This window comes from Balaenoptera musculus, chromosome 21 (assembly GCF_009873245.2).
Source record: "Balaenoptera musculus isolate JJ_BM4_2016_0621 chromosome 21, mBalMus1.pri.v3, whole genome shotgun sequence".
Taxonomy (NCBI): Eukaryota; Metazoa; Chordata; class Mammalia; order Artiodactyla; family Balaenopteridae; genus Balaenoptera; species Balaenoptera musculus.
Genome location: NC_045805.1, coordinates 13,719,985 through 13,731,823, shown reverse-complemented (window position 1 = coordinate 13,731,823; position 11,839 = coordinate 13,719,985). Strand labels below are relative to the sequence as shown.

Here is an 11,839-nt window from a genome sequence, read left to right as displayed (position 1 = left end):
TTAAAAGGGGTTGCGCACGTCGCTGCCGAAGAAAATAGGAAAGGAAAATCCTCGGGCCCCCAGGGCCCCTCCCTGCAAAAGCCCCCGCCCGCCAAGGAGTCAGCGGGGCACGCGGTTGCGGGTGGAAGTCGCAAAAGGGCGTTTCCCGGCCGCCGCGGCATCACAGCCTTCCGGGCTGAGCGACCACAATTTACCCCTTGCCCTTCCTCGGACTCGTTATGAAATCCACGGCAGTTCGGACGACTAGAGATACGTGCGCCCCGGGCCTCTCCGCGCCCTCCCGGCATGCGCGCGACCAGACGGGAAGGCGAGCGCTCGGCGGGCGGGGCGGGGCCTGCTGTGGGGGCGGGGCCTGAGGGCGGGGTGGGCGCGGTACGAGCACCCGCCGCAGCCTGGCTCCAAGGCGGCGGGGCCTGGGGCGTAGCCAGCGCACGCAGCGGCGGCGGCGCCCTTAAATAGGGTCCGGAGGCGGCTAGGGGTCAGCAGTGGGCTGCGGTGACAGCCGGCGGTGGACGGGAGAGCCTGTGGAGGAGGTGAGTGCTCCTGCCGCGGGGAGCCGCATCCGTGCCCGCTGCGGCGCCGGCGTCTCGGCGGGGCGCGGGGCTGAGGCTGCCCTGCCGGCCGGAGCCCAGGAGGTAGCGGCCGCAGCGGAGGCACGCGAACAGGGCCTCGGCTCGCAGGGACGTTCCGCTTTTCCGGCCTCTGTCCCGCGGTTCCTCGGGTTCCCTCCGCAGCGGAGGCCTCCGGGCCGCCCTAGCCGCCGCCGCTTCCTGTGCCGGAGCCGGGGATGCCGGCACGCAGCTCCCCGCGGGCGGCGTGGGCTTGGGGCTGGTGCACGGCGTGGTGCGTGTGACGCGCGCCGCCGGACCGGGTCCTTGTTTGTGTGGCGGCGGGGATCGGCCCGGCGGGAAGCCGGACCCGGAGCTGCAGATACCAGGCGATGATCCCGCGGGGCCGTGACGGTGCTCTCTGGGCCGCGGCCTCCCTCCTGCCCCCGTGGCGGGGTTTCAGGCGCGCTCGGACCGCGCGTGGAAGCATCGGAGCAGGCGGTCTCCCAGCCTCGGCGTGACGGTGGCCCCTGCGCGCAGCGCCCGCGGGAGGGTCAAAGGCAGCATCAAAAGCCGGTTGCCACCATGTGGAAATTCTCGCGGTGCCTGCAGAGGAGTGCCCATATCCGCTGCACATGGCCGTGATGGAGTCATTTAAAGAGCCTGGCATGTTTTGAAATTAGGAAGCAAAAATCATATTATCTATTACCTTGTAGCCTAGACGGTGACTTGAATGAACACGTGCACGAGAACCTAGAGACAGATGCTCCTGCTAATCAGTGTGTACGTTAGAATTGCAAACTCCTTCCCCACCCCACTCGCTTTCAAGGTTATGGAGCTTAACTAAGACCATTATAAAAGTGCCTTTGCCTTTGAAAGTTCAGACTTTTAAGCTTCTTGTTGGTGCAGGAATATACAGAGTGCCCTAACTGTTAATATCCTTACTTTTATTTTTGACCTTTGTTTAGCGTAAGAGGAACTGGTTAAATTTCACAGTTTCTGACACAAATTTCACCTGTGATTATCTCCATTAAACAATTATTTGCTTAACACTTACAAACAAAAAGCCAGTCAAAACCTCTGGTTTGATTCAGCATTTTCAGATGGAGGTGGCAGGTTAGATTGGCTTAAAACTTAAGGTCTGAGTTGACAGTCTGGTTGGGTGGGCTTGAGAAGGTGGGACTTTGAAAGGAACCTTCGCTTGCCATCAGGGTAGAGCCAGTCCTGGGAGACTTTCTTATTCTGACTCAACTGGGAGAACCCCTTCCCAGTATGAAACTTGACTCCTCATTTGGAAAAGACTGCATTAGACCAAAGTCTTTCACAGCTAAAATTCTGTGACTAGAAAAAGCAAACCCTGAAGAGCAGCACACTTCTTACCTCCCTCCCTCACTTAAAATAAGATAGACGCATCATAGACCATGTGTTACAGATTTCTGTTTTTTGCATTTGCTGTAAAATGAAAAGACTTTTATTAAATCACCCTTCTCTCACAATTATAAGCATGTTGACCTATTTCCTTCCCGTCTCTGTTGTGCATAGTTTGGCAGTATTTTTATTATTGTTGTGGGCAGCCTGACTAAAAAGAATCTCCGGGCTTTTAAATTTGGGGTATTTAAGAGATAGATACTTGTGACAAAGGCAGGTAGAGACAGGTGTCTATTTATATCACAAAGGTCAAGTGTTCATAACTGTCTCTGCTTCTGGTTGAGAATAGCTGACAGTGTACCGCATGCCACAGTGTCCTGCTTGATATCCAGGGCTGGCTACATCTTTGGTTTTTGATGTAGCTGTCCTGTGGAAGTTTGGAAGAGGGGCTGGGGAAAGATCATGTTGTTTTGTCATTACAGCTGGGGATTTCTCCTCTCTCCCTTGAAGTTTCACTTTTCTGGAAAGAGCGAGACTGTAGGAATAGTAGTAATTTCTAGATGTGATACTCAGTAACCTTGGGGGAATAGATAATTTTTTAAGGTCGGTTGCTGAATTTATTGTGCAAATTTGCCACCTATGTCCATTATTCTTTTGCATTTACTATCTGTTATAACCAAATTCTGTCAGTGTTGACAGAATTAATCACGTTTTGTGAACAGTATTGTTTGGATGATGCAATGCGTTAGACTCCTGTCTTAGAAAATACAAAAGAACATCCTTTAAGGCAGCTCAGAGCTGTAGTTATCCTAAGTCTTCTTCAAGCTCTGCTCTCTGACAGGCCGTGGCCAGTCAGGAGGGAGATCAAAGATGCCAGAGTTTCTATTGAAGGTTATCGGTCCAACTTGATGTCCAGACAAACACATTAGAGTCACTTTGCTTTGACGCTCAGGGAACAGAGAAGGTGCCAGGGGTTGAGTTTGAGTTTCAACGTTCTAGTACTTAAAGGAGCTTTGGAGAGCTTTTAAACAATCACAGGCCCTGAAGTCATAGCTGGACGTGATGAACTAGAAGGTAGAGGCAAACTTACCAGTGCCTGTGTCCACAACTCCATGCCATTTCCTCGCCTGTTCCTCATCTAAAATGCTGAATGCCAGCTCTTAAGAAATCCTAGTTTGTGTAAGCTCGAGGTGATACATAATTTGTACCACAGTGACAGGAGAAAAGGGTCACATAATTTGAGTTCGGTTCATTTTTCTGCTTTCTCACATCCTAACATTTAGAATTTCTTAACTGTGTTGGAGGCGACACAGGTATTAGTCATAACTTTTGTGGAATCAAGAGGGAAGGGTGAAATATGACAGAGCCTTCCCTGAAATTTGGCCGGCTTGGAGGGATGGCACTTTCTTTGGCCAGAAACTTAGCTGGAGGTGAGGACTGTTTCGCTGCTGCAGAAGAATACATTTGGCTGGAGGCCAGCGTCGTGTCTCTAGAATCTAAGATTTCAGGACTGGTGGCTCCATGTAGTTTTCAAGTTTTAAATAAAAATTTGAAAGCTGTCTAATATCTAAGTCAAAACCATTTGCCTCAGAAATCTGTATGTATAAATAAAATGATATATTTATATAAATACAGTATACAATAAGACATCATTTTTATAATATATACATTTAATGTTGTAATAAAAATCTATGCTTGTTATAGAAAATTTGTGAACTATAAAAAATAAATCTGGGAGTTCCCTGGTGGCCTACTGGTTAGGATTCTGGGCTTTCACTGCTGTGGCCCGGGTTCAGTCCGTGGTCGGGGAACTGAGATCGTGGAAGCTACATGGTATGGCCAAAAAAAACCCCAAAAAACAAAGACCTCTCTTCAAGAGATTGAATATTATTAACATTTTCATGTATTTCCTTTTTGTGTTTTTCCAGATTTTTTTTTTTTTAAGCTTAGGTGTATATTTTTAATCGAAGATAAAATTTTTGATAATTTAATTTTAATCACCTAAGTTATATCATGAACAGTTTTTTTCATGTTGTTACATACTTTTGAAAAAAATGAGTTTTGAAGGTGACTGCCTTATATGGTTTATGGGATATGCCATAATTTATTTACCTTTCCCCTATTGTTGGATATTTAGGAACAACTGTCTATTTCAGAACAGTTCACCAAGCTTCTTATATATTTCAATATATATATTTTTAAGTTTGGGCATGTTCTGCTTTAAAATTGTTGAAATTGACAATGATTTGGAAATTATTTTTATTAGTGTATGGTTTTAATGGACTTCTGGGTTCATGTGTTCTAGTCAAAAGCTGTTGAAATAAGGATTTCATGCTTTGGAAAGATAAGTGAAAAGAAGTTAGGGCATCACAGGAGGAAATGTGGCTGCCTTTTGCACCATTTCCTCATTCTGGAGGGACTTCTGTTAAATGTATTATCTGTCCATTTGCACACTTATTTGGCCGCTATAGAAGTTGGCACTTTTCCCACAGGTTTGTAGTGGGGAAAATGTCCATATACGGAAGGTCAAAATGCCCTGAGTACCATTTATTCTTTTGTTAACCAGAGTAAAGAGAAAGTTCCTGCAGGAGCTCGTCTCTCCCTCCAGGCTCAGCTGTCAGCTGCAGAGCAGGGCAGTGTCAGCTGAGGGACAGGATAGGGGGTAACGACAGCTAACAGCGCCAGGCACTGTTCTTGGTGCTTCAGATCTGTTAACGCAGTTAATCCTCCCAACTACCCTGTAAGGTAGGTCCTCCTTTTATCCATATTTTACGAAAGGTAAAGGAACAGGTGCTGGGATTAAGTCTCCCAAACCAGGGTTTGAACCTAGGCAGTTTGGCTTCAGGGCCAGAGCGCCTAATAGCTTGGCTCTGCTTCTCTTTTTTTTTATAAATTTATTTTATTTATGTATTTATTTATTTTTGGCTGTGTTGGGTCTTCGTTTCTGTGCGAGGGCTTTCTCTAGTTGCGGCGAGTGGGGGCCACTCTTCATCGCGGTGCGCAGGCCTCTCACTGTCGCGGCCTCTCGTTGCGGAGCACAGGCTCCAGACGCGCAGGCTCAGTAGCTGTGGCTCACGGGCCTAGTTGCTCCGCGGCATGTGGGATCTTCCCAGACCAGGGCTTGAACCCGTGTTCCCTGCATTGGCAGGCAGATTCTCAACCACTGCGCCACCAGGGAAGCCCATTGGCTCTGCTTCTTGAACTTGAAGGGTTTTCTTAGTCCAGGGGGGTGGAGCCCATTGGCTCTGCTTCTTGAACTTGAAGGGTTCTTAGTCCAGGGGGGCCTGGAAAGTTCTAGATTATCCAGCAAGACTGAGGACAGAGCTGGTTCTTCTTCCATATCATTGCTCCTTGGTCATCCCCTATCTCATTCACACGCTGTCTTTACTACCAGCGGGCTGAAACGGTAACAGATTTTGATTCAGCCCCATTCGGCGAGTGGTAAGATCACTTGCTACACAGCTGTGACTTTATAGAAAATTAAAGAGTAAAAGGCTTTGCCTGCCCTGGAAGTTAGTCTTGTTCTAGACTGTGCTGGAAACGTTTAATAGACAAGAGAATAGAATTGTGGATTTGCAGGGTTTGAAGGCACAGAGGTATAGTCCAGTGGTTATGGCCTCCTTTCCTCAGGACAGTTTTAGGCAGAACCCCAATATATGAAATAAATAAAAGCAGGGCTGCCATGGTTTAAGGAGGGAGGGGTGGGAATCCCAGATCACAGAGACTCGAGAGGCGGTTGCTTCCTCACCTCTGAGACACTCCAGCGCACCCCAGGTTTCCCGGGTCCCTGAGCCTAACTCACTCATCGCCCGATGCAGTACCTGGTGCAGGAGAGGAGGTGACTTACCAAGGTTACACAAACTGTGTTCCCCTCGGGCCATGGCACACAATGGAGTCTGTTCTCGGGCCCTATGCCTGTTCGAGGAACAGCTGGACCTCGGTGTCATCCTTGACTTGTGCCCCACCATCCTGCCGGTCAGCAGGTTCTGCTTATTCTGTCCATGCATTTCTTCCTTTCATTGTCCATGTCACTGCCCGAATCCAGAGTCTGTCGCCTCTAGTGTAGACAGCAAAAGTCCCTAGTTACAAAAAAGAGGGGGGATGATGACTCTTCCTAACACAGAGTTCGGATTGAATCCCTCCTCCGCCCAGAAGCCTTTCAGGGTCCCTCTGGAAGGCCCCAAGTCTTCACGTAGCTTGGCTCTCGGGGGGTTCTGGGGTCTGGTTCCAACCTGCTGTTTCCCATGAGTCTCCCAAACCACTGTGAGCTGGGACTTTCGGAAAGAGACTCTGGTGGCACAGGGTTGAACCCAGGCCTCTGCACCCATGACTCTGTCTTCCACCCGACTTGCCATCCCGTGCCCCGGCCGGGCCTCCCGGGCCTGTGTGCCCGCCGTCCCCTGTCCGCAGTGACGTTCCTTGTCCCACCCTCGTTGCTCACCGCTCCGTTCTTCAGAGGCACTTTCCCCAGAGGGACCCTTGCCGTCCTCAGACTCCACGTCGCTCCCTGAAACCCTCGGCTGACAGCAACTGGTGGTTAAAATGATGAAACACTCCCATTCCGGTTAGAAGACAGCTGCTACCCCAAGAGCCCTCACCCCTAATGAGCGCCTGTCTGGGGAGGCTCTCCTGAACCCTGTTCTGGGGGTTGGCCTCTTCTTTTCCAGTTGGTTGGTGCCTGGCTGTGCTGGTTACTCTGCGTTTTGAGTGGCACCCCCCTGCCCTTCCTTTGCCTCTTCGTACGCGCATAGCTCACTTCCCCACTAGGTCCCCCAGCCACGCACTGAGCTCTGTGCACTTAGGAGACCTAGTCACTGCCGTTTCTGAGTTTTCAGCAGCGTTTAACACAGGGCCTCGCTGCTAGTAAGTCCTTAGTATTATCTGATGATTGATTGAGACCAGGAGACATTCAGATGGACAGATGTCTCATAGACGGTGTCACTGACAAGAATGTACATTTCATCGTTCCAGGGTTGTATGTTATGATCCTCTGCAAGGCTTAGATCTTGTAGCTGAGATCAAGGTGTTGAAAATCTCCGGAGGCGCCCCAGACTGAGCAGCTGGCAGGGACCTTGCTGTCACACTGTCCAACCAGCCAGCTCACCGGGGAGGGACCCGCAATGCAGAGGGTATGCCCAGCAGCCCGAGCAGGCTAGATGCCGGAGGCGGTGCGGGGCTGTGTTTCCCCTCCTGGCATGAGTCAGAGAGCAGCACGTCAGACTCCAGGGCCTCTCTGGAGGGCACGCAGGGACTCTAGCTGAGGTCCTGGGACAGACCGCCTCCGATGAGCCAGGCCCTTAGCCTGCTGGGGGCCCTTGCCTAGAGCCTCCTTCCTCCAGAGCAGCCCCCCTAATCCGCTTGGCCTCGGCACTAGCCCGGGTGCCTGTGACCTGTGCTGTACTGCCCTCCCCGGCACGCTTCTTTCCATCACAGGGCGACGCGGAGTATTTTTGTCTCCCCCTGGATGGAAAGTCCGTGTGCAGCTTGGGCCGGCACTGTTACCCTGCGTCCTGGGCGCTGCGGGCTTTTGCAGGCGCTCCGGTTAGCAGTTGTATTTACTGCTGCCCGTAGTCGGGAACTGACAGAGACTCTAGCCAGGTAGGTGACAGAGAGGAGGTGGAGCGCTGGTCTCCAAGATGGGGTGCATGTGCCCCGGGTGGGGAGAGACCATCTGTTAGGGTGCAGGTGGATGTATTAGAACTTCTGTAGATATTTATTTTTTAGCTTTCTTTTTAAATTCATAACTGTATGTTTCATAATGTTCAGAAAATATTTGCACATGTATACAGTTTATAAATAAGTACAACTACATATTAGGGATACATTTACTTACGATTTTTGATGCATTATCAAAAGTTTAGAGAGCCAGAAAATTAACTCCTTCTCTGCCACCAGTGTGGCAAGACCCCTCCAAATGCCATTTTTAAAAGAAAGGAATTTGTTAGTTAAGGGGGGATAGACACTGCTTTGTGACACTGGGTTGTGATTCGTGTCAGATTGGCCTCTCACTTTAGGAGAGCCAGGTTAAATCTGGAAGATGTTTTGCCTTTGGCCAAAACTTGACAATGTAGAAAGAAGCATCCTTAGGACAAGGATTTCATTTTTTTCTGTTTTATTCACTCCTGTGCCTCAGGCAGTGCTGGATATAGAGTGGGTGCTCCCTAAATAGTCTCAGTGTGTATATATGTACCTTCTTCTTGCATGACAATTAAATATCATGCTGGGTTGGACACTTCAAGTCAATATTTGAGTTGGCTTTCTTTGTTTAAACCTTTGGTCAGTGGCAGTTTACAGCATCTGTGCCCGTTTTACTCCTCTTAACTGAGTTCTCAAAGCTGTAGGATCGTAGAGCTAAAACGGGCCTCAGAAGTGTCACCTGAATGATGAGATGTTTGGGATTTTCTTTTAAGTTGTTTTTTAAGAATGAAACAGTGCTGACAAGATGTTGATCATTATTGAAACTGAAGCTGGGGTTATTATGGGTACATGGTGGCTTCTTATACTACCCTGTATACTTTTGAATAGATTTGGAAATTTTCATAATAAAAATTTAAACAAAACATAAAGGAAAAATAAAGACCCAAAACTAGCGTCACCTGTTCCGAGGAGGTACGGCCAGATGGGACAATCTCTTTTTTTTCCCCTTCCTTCTTTTAAACGCTGGGTCATTATTCTATAATCCTCTGCAACTGGTTAGATTCGTTTTGTCTTTAGCTTCCCCAGGGCTAATCACCTCTTACAGTTACCTGAACTCTGGGTGTAACCCTCGCTCACCGAGGCCTCCCTCATCCCTTCTCACACAATGAGCCAAATCCTGCTTAAACCTTTTCTCTGTTTCTCCTGTCGCTTCCTGCTGCACCACTGAGGGTGTCCCCTGAGCTGAAATCCGTCAACGCTCAAAAGTGGATTTCTCCCAAGTTTGGCCTTGTTCTCTCTCTGGGTAGAAATCTGCCTTTTATTCTGTGTTCCCTCACCCCCGCCTTGTTAGCCATTTCTCTGGTTTATCTGTCCCTTTGGAACCTTGGTCTGTTTTCAGAAGTGTAAGTATCTCTACCCAACCTTGTGTCCCCTCAGCCTCCTTATCCAGGTCATTGACATTTGATCACTGCAACCTCTGGGAGCTGCAAGGGCTGGTCCTGCTTCCTCTCTGGCTCCTGCACCAGCTTTGCCCAGACTGCCGCCAGGCTGCTCTCCTGGGAGAGAGGAGTGTCGGGGCCTCTGGTTTATGTCACTGTTGTCCTTAACCTACCCGCCACCCCGAGTGCTGCCAGCACAGGCTGGGCCTTGGCGTTTCCCCACCCCCAGCTGCCTCTGCCTGTTCCTGTCTAGCTCTCGGCTCACTGGACCGCCCTTCCTCTGTGCTCCAGCCCATACACAGTGCTTTCTCCCCTCTGGCTCCTGGAGCCCAGGGCCCTGCATAGTTTGGTTAACTCCTGCAGGTGTGTTAACTCCTGCAGGAGCATTAACTACTGCAGGTGAGTTAACTCCTGCAGGTGAGTTAGCTCCTGCAGGTGAGTTAGCTCCTGTAGGTGAGTTAACTCCTGCAGGTGTGTTAACTCTTACAGGTTAGGGCAGACGGTGAGAGCTTAGATATGTATTTTCTGGGAGGGACTTTCACCCCATCTGTCACTTTGCTGGAAGGACAGGTTACCACCCGGGGCCCTTTCTGGAGCAGGTGGGAAATACATAAATACAGGAGGAAATGAACTGACCTGACCTAGTTATAGCTTGTTTATCTTGAGAAACTAAAAAAAAAAAAAAAAATACAGCAAAGTACAAACAGTAATAAAATCATAAAACAAATACCCGTAGAATTGATGGTTTTTTTAACAATGGGCTGTTTTCTTTTTATGTCCTGCCATCACCCGGAGTTTCTGGGTGGGTGGGATCCTGTTATTTAGTCCCAAATGCCAGGACTGCGTGGCCAGCTTTTGCTTCTTTGAGCATCACCTTGGAGATGCTCTGTGGTGCTGGTGACAGAAGGGGCGAAGCTTCCCTCTGTCCCCCTCCCTTCCTTGTCCCCCGGGGGCCTACGCAGGCAGCAGGGGGGCTGACTCATGTTTTGCAGCTCACGGGGCACAGCCAGTACCTGGACGGAGAGCTCCGTGCGTGTGGGCCTAGCGTTCTTTCATGATACTGTTCTGCCTCCTCCCGTGGCCACTACCGGAAGTTGCTAGCTTTGGACAGAGCATCTGAAGGGGCCCCAGGACTTCGGTGCCTTCTCTGTGTGCAGCTCCTCAAACAAATGGACCTCCTCCCGGTCCTGAGGCCCTTAGAGGAGGGCCCCTGCCAGCTGGGTCCAGCCCTGGTCGTTGTGAAAGACATGGGTCCTGTTTCCTGTTCGATTGTTGTCCCCTTCTCTCGGGGTGCCTTCTGCTTCAGGGTTTACTTTGTGGTTCATTGCATGCCCGGAAGGTAGAGAATCTTTTCTTCTGGATTGTTTAGTGGCCACAAGAATTTTATTTCTTCTCCAGCTATCATCATAACAGGCTCTCCTTGTGTTGCCTGAGTGCCCCATACCACGGTGCCATCCTCTGTGACACGCAGGCCCCCAGACGTAATCAGGACCCTCCCTGTGCCCAGATCAGCTGAAACAACACGCCTGTCAGACCCGCTGATGAGCGGGAAGCCTCGCCTGCAGGAGCCTCTTCTGTCCTTGGTTCTCGCAGAAGCCTGGGGGTCAGCCTAACAAACAGCCGCCTGGTCTCCAGCCGCTGAAGCAGAGCCGGCTGACTGTGGGTCTGCTCTGTCCAGGGCTGTTCCCTTCTCTGGCTCTTCCTGGGAAACGTCTCATATCTAGATACCACTTAACAGTAGTGTATCGCTGTTTGAAGACCAGTGGAAAACATCTTCCTTCTCTTAGGAATTTTTTTTTGAATGGAAACATTTCCTCTTAAATCCATGGCACTAAAATTTCACCCTGACGGAGAGGCTTTTAGGTGACCTGCATATCTTCACCAGGCAGGGCGTGACTATAATTATCGTTTTCCCAAGTGGATGTACCTGGCAGGCCTCTGTATCTGCGTTGAAGAGAGAAGGGAGGAGAGCTGTGTGCTTGGTGGTTTTTTTCTCTCTGGGGAATGCTGGGCAGGTTCCTGCTTCGAGCATTCCTTGCATCCCAGATGGCCACCCACCCATCCACGCTCTGGGCCTTTCTAAGGGCTCCTCACAGCCAGCCCCGCCATTGTGTTCCAGCCCCTGGGCAGTTTCTCTGGTTGGGAGGATTTGCTTTCCTTTCAGAGATAAAACTCACTTACAGAAGTTGGTGGCCAGCCCTGGGGTCAGGCTCTGGACTCAGCCCTTCCTCTGGCATTGGCTGTTCTATTTAAGAAAGGGGTTTGCTCTCTTGTCTTCCTCATGGGCAGCCTTGATTTGTTGTAAACTAACCCGCAATCACATGTCTGAATGGATTTCTACAAAGGAGAAGTGAGGACCCTTGCCCTTTAGATTGACCTTGGGGGTGACATCATACCTAAGTGAGACAGTTTGAGAAATAGGCAATGGGAAGATGGGAAAGTGGATGTTCTGAGGTAGCCTCTCAGTCAGTGGCTTGCCCATCCTGTCTGCTGGTTGTTTCTTTCCCCTTCAGTTCCCCTGGAAGGTGCTGCTTCCTCCCAGCTCACTGTCTCATATCAGCAGCGAGGGTGCCGAGGGAAGATGCTGAAGTTTGGAAATGGCCTGAATACCCCCTTTCTCTTTGGAGAATCACAGCTCTGTGTACACATCTTGTGGAGGCTTGCAGTAGAGAACTGGGCAGAATCACAGAGGGTCGTTCATGACTCAGGAAATGTTTAGGAAGCACCTGTTCTGGGCAGGGCACCATGCTAAGCACTGAGGGCATCTTGAGACAGTTGGGCCAGGGCTCCGGCCCATGAGGAGGGGAGCATCTCCCCAGGGGAAGCGTACACTCACCATAAGCACAA

General features: G+C 50.0%; 1 protein-coding gene across 2 annotated transcripts in view; it reads left to right on the top strand.

Moving 5' to 3' along the window:
• Positions 1-349: 349 nt before the first annotated feature.
• ACSL1 (acyl-CoA synthetase long chain family member 1) overlaps positions 350-11,839 on the top strand; it is a 68,723-nt gene continuing 57,233 nt past the window's right edge. Inside the window, exon 1 of one of the 2 annotated variants that reach the window (XM_036838991.1) lies at positions 350-533. The gene's annotated coding sequence lies outside the window, so the exon portion shown is untranslated. The remainder of the gene's footprint in view (positions 534-11,839) is intronic. The other variant, XM_036838990.1, reaches the window with a different exon arrangement.